The sequence below is a fragment of the Rhipicephalus microplus genome, chromosome 1, assembly GCF_043290135.1.
Source record: "Rhipicephalus microplus isolate Deutch F79 chromosome 1, USDA_Rmic, whole genome shotgun sequence".
NCBI classification, from domain to species: Eukaryota; Metazoa; Arthropoda; class Arachnida; order Ixodida; family Ixodidae; genus Rhipicephalus; species Rhipicephalus microplus.
In genome coordinates, this window is record NC_134700.1 from 165,496,101 (window position 1) to 165,501,266 (window position 5,166).

The following is a 5,166-nucleotide window of genomic DNA, read 5'->3' on the forward strand; positions in this document are numbered from 1 at the left end:
TGGAGGCGAACTGTCAGCAGAGATACACGGGGACGTTGATCAACAAAGCTTGAAATGGCTTTCAGCTGGTCTACGTGTACAATAGGGACATTTTTATTCTGCTGTTGTGACAAGAACGTAGTGAGACGTATACCAACACCGCCCAGTGTTAATGACAGGAAGGGCAGATGCTCCTGTAGGCCGCGAAAGAGGAAACGGCCTTCACACCACGTTCGTGCTTTTCTGGTGCCTTTTGAATACTTCTTTAGCCGTAGCTCACCAGCTAGTCAAACATCCGGCGTTGTGATTAACGTATACGTACCTCAACGTTTACGGCTTTTTAACGTCGTTGGGACTTCATATTTTTAATCGAGTTTGAGAGTTAAACATTTTTTTACCCGCACCAGGATGTTTGGAGATCCTATATACTTGGTCACTTTTTTTTCTTATTACCATTATTATCATTTAAAAACCTCGATAATCTAACTTGAACATTGCAGCAACAAATACTTCAAGAAACAAGCGTGCAAAGTTACCAATACTTGAAAGGCTATAATGTACATTATACAGCTGCTTCAACACACACAAATTGGCTATTTCGTGGAAGTACGTGTCGCAAAGCCTTCAACTATAGTGTCTTGCTTTTATTTTTATTTTTCGTATCTTCATCACAAATTGTAAGAACAGCTGCTGATGTATGCGTCGTGGCATGTACTTTATATTACTGTCTGGTGTTGCCAAAAAAGGAAAAAACTCCAAGACTGCGCGAATCACGGAGCACTCTCCTAGCGAAAGCTGAAGCCGCGCCTTCATAACATCCAGCTGTGACCATTACTAACACAGTACTCAATGTACTATTGAGAAGTACTCATTATCCCATCGTCGATCCTCTCTAGGCGAAGTAGTGGGCCCACTATATGTCTGTAAGGCAATATCTGCGCCTACATGGCTGCCTACTTTTTTGATACTGTAACAGACGATCAGTAAGGCTGAGGCCTTTCAATGTCAATGAACACTTTAACAACCCGCAAAAAAAAACATCCTGAACGGACGCAAAGGGGGGGGGGGGGGGTCAATGTGGCCTCCCTATACGTTCGTTTCGTTCCTGATTTTCCGCGCTGGTAAATTTTTTCTCGACAATGACCCACTCCCCCAAACGCTCACATTGCTGACGTCTTTCTAGTGATTGGCAGCTTGGAGACACACCTACCATTAGGTAATTGACGTGCTGTAACGCATGGTAAATATTGCAGCTTTGACTATTGATAACGCATTTTTATACCTGCTAAATTCGCTCTTTCCCCGACATGATGACTCTCTAACGTCTTTTTGAGAAGCAGTTTCAAATGCTGACATGGCTGTGTGATAGAATTTACCAAGCCCAGACGCTGTCATGCCAACAAACTGCAGCCGCACCCTTGTTTCGGATGTGCTAGCATCATTGTTAACGCGCTGGCAAGAACATGGCAGGCTGGATACGAGAGAGTTAGCTGTTACCCGTTCTTTGCATACCATCACACTATGTTGTTATCGTATTCGTTGTTTTATCTTTAGGCAAAACGTGCGATTTTCTCTTTTTTTTAAGTGTGTGCGACAGCTGCGACGGACACAGGTAGCGGTGGCGGGCGACATCACTGCCGAAATCGACTGTTCTTATGAGGTCATTATAGTTCTCCCTTTCAAGGTAGATAACCATTTTTACGTGACCCAGATGCAGCGCCTGGAGCATGACGGAAAGAAAGTTCGTTGAAGAACTGCGCAAGTCACTCTGTGAAAATATGCGGCACCCCAAGCACTCGAATATGTCGTTTATTTCCTTTTTAACACACCGCAACAAGTGACACTTGTCCTTAAAGTTATAATTCTGTCATTCAGGGTGTCAACAAAACTACGTTTGTATATTAGTGACAGAAGATGCCGTATAGCACGTTCGCCTTTTGTAGCGAATAGTTGTGAGTATGAGACAAGCGCGAAAAAAAACGACCTGAAGTGCAAGTAGTTCAGTAACCGGCTAGACCTTGGTGGCTCGGGCTGGCCTCGTTTTCGTAATCTAATAAATGTCTTATAATCCAGCGTGCTTCAGTGTTAAGTCCCACGGTGCAGGCAGGTCCGGTAGCTTAGCGAGGCTGTCCATACATTTCTGAAAAAAAAATATAATAACACATCGACCAGCATCCTCTGGCTAGAAAATCAATGAAAATAACAACCCTAATGCTTTAAAGCTTCCATTATCACACTTACTATACTTACCAGCTACAGTTAAACATGAAATGCATCGCTAAGCTATGAAAACATTTATAGAATGATTCCTTTCACCACCGCAGCTCCAAAAGGTAAAAACCAATGGCTTCGTTAACTATAATGGCCTTAAAACTTAGACACCCCATTCCCAAAGCTGTATACAATTTAAAAGTTCTTAGGTGGGCTGCTCATTCATGAAATTTGTGCTATAACAGTGCAAAAAGCGGGACAAACACCACACAGGACACAGTGCTCTGCCATGTGCACTTTCGGTCCCGTTTTCTATGTTTTCCTGCAACGTTGTATGGCTCCTAACCATGCGTTCTTCTTTTCTTATTACCACCAGCTCAAGCACATCTAAAAATTTCCGCCATGAACTACATCAGCTCAAAAACTTTCCGTGGATTTCAAGGTGCCATCTTTGACTTCCAATTTTTTTCTTGACTTAATTGTTTACTTACACTTGTTTCGCTGAACAAAGTGGGAACCAGATCCGGCAACACGCGAACGGCTGTCAATCGTATAGGATGCATTTTAGTGTGAGCTGTCTCATTATGCTTTCCTAAAGTCACAAACATCTGTAAGCACATATAAAAGTAGTTTGCTCTTATCCCCTGTATGCCCTTTTCCGTAATTAGTTCTGACGTGTTAGTAAATCATATTTCCCGCCCCTGTATGCTCTATGGCGAATAATGTTTTTTTGCAGTACGCGTCATGAACTTTGCGTGTAACGCATGTATAGCTTACACCGGCACAAGTTATTGAGCATTCAGTGCATAAATGCCTGTAGTATGGGGAAATTTGTGAGATGTTCTCTCCGACCTGAGAATGCATTGGTTTTGGGACAAAAACTTCCAGTGTAACAGACGCTGCCTTCTGCAAGAATACGTAGCTACCGGCTAGAGTTCACGATAACCACACTTACTGCGTGGTGAGGTGGGCCTTCACCATTCTCTATGACGTACTGTCGAATCCGAAGGCGAAACATTTATTCGTGGAGGAGCGTATATTGGTAGCCCGAGAGCAGCGTTGTACACCTTCCGTAAGAATGTTACCAGCTGCCGTTAAGCATAGATACCGCTGGCAATATCTAATTCGGCTATATAAATATATATATATATATATATATATATATATATATATATATATATTGTCACGGGGTCGTGACGTGGCCGAAGACAGGAGACTTCGTGTTGGGATTTAATTGTTTATTTGGGCGAACCTGTGCCCGGTAAACGGAAAGTCCAATTACAGCAGCAGTCTCGCACAAATAGCAGTCTCGGACTGATAGCGGCGAACGGAGCGTCGGCCTTCGATCAACAACTGACAAGCGGCGAAGCGCGTCGGCATTTATACTCTTGCCGTCGAATGTTCTAGCGTTATCGTTGGCGGTGGCGTAGGTTCCAGAACAATCTGTACCGTTCGCACAGTGGGCGTGGTCTTATCGAAATGATCTACTACACTCCGGATCCTTCTCGAAAACTGCAGGCGCGGTTTGCGCTGAGAATTGTGTGGTGTTTTGGGACGATAACAAAAACTTGGGAAATGGAACGTGGCATTGCCCCCCTCTGAAAAAAAGGCATCGTCCCGATGCTTTAACTAAAGATGAAAGTACAATAATAATGCAAGAATGTACAATGAATAAATTACGATAGCCCCGCCGCGGTGGTCTAGTGGCTAAGGTACTCGGCTGCTGACCCGCAGGGCGCGGGTTCGAATCCCGGCTGCGGCGGCCGCATTTCCGATGGAGGCGGAAATGTTGTAGGCCCGTGTGCTCAGATTTGGGTGCACGTTAAAGAACCCCAGGTGGTCTAAATTTCCGGAGCCCTCCACTACGGCGTCTCTCATAATCATATAGTGGTTTTGGGACGTTAAACTCCACATATCAATCAATCAATAAATTACGATACAACAATAATACAAAAAAAACACTGGTTCGGTTTGTTAACGCGCATGAAATGGCTTGAAGCGCGTGACATGGACGACTTCAGGTCGCGATCGGCGTCGTTGAGAGTTCGTGATGCCGTCGGGGACAACCTCGTAATCAAGTGGGCCGAGACGTCGAACCACCCTGTACGGTCCGAAGTACCGTCGCAGAAGCTTTTCACTTAGTCCACGTCGGCGTATCGGCGTCCACACCCAAACACGTTCACCGGGCTGGTATTCGACGAAGCGTCGTCGAAGGTTGTAACGGTGGCTGTCGGTCGTCTGTTGATTCTTGATACGGAGACGCGCAAGTTGTCGGGCTTCTTCGGCGCGTTGAAGGTACTCGCTCACATCGAGGTTTTCTTCGTCGGTGACGTTGGGTAACATGGCATCGAGCGTCGTTGCCGGGCTCCTTCCGTAGACCAATTTGTATGGAGATATCTGCGTCGTCTCCTGCACCGCCGTGTTGTATGCGAAGGTCACATACGGAAGAATGGCGTCCCACGTCTTGTGTTCGACATCGACGTACATTGACAGCATGTCGGCGATCGTCTTGTTAAGCCGCTCGGTGAGGCCGTTGGTCTGTGGGTGGTACGCTGTCGTCCGGCGGTGGTTTGTTTGGCTGTATGCCAAGATCGCTTGAGTTAAGTCGGCAGTGAATGCCGTTCCTCTGTCGGTGATAAGGACCTCCGGGGCGCCGTGACGTAGAACGATATTTTCGACGAAGAACTTAGCTACCTCGGATGCACTGCCTTTTGGCAGGGCTTTTGTCTCGGTGTAGCGGGTGAGGTAGTCCGTAGCTACCACGATCCACGTGTTTCCGAAAGCCGACGTCGGGAACGGCCCCAGTAGGTCCATACCAATCTGCTGGAAAGGTCGGCAAGGTGGATCAATTGGCTGCAGAAATCCCGCTGGCCTTGTCGGCGGTGTCTTGCGTCGCTGACAGTCCCGGCATGTTCTCACATAACGAGTGACGTCGGTGGTAAGACGTGGCCAGTAGTACCTTTCTTGTATCCTCGC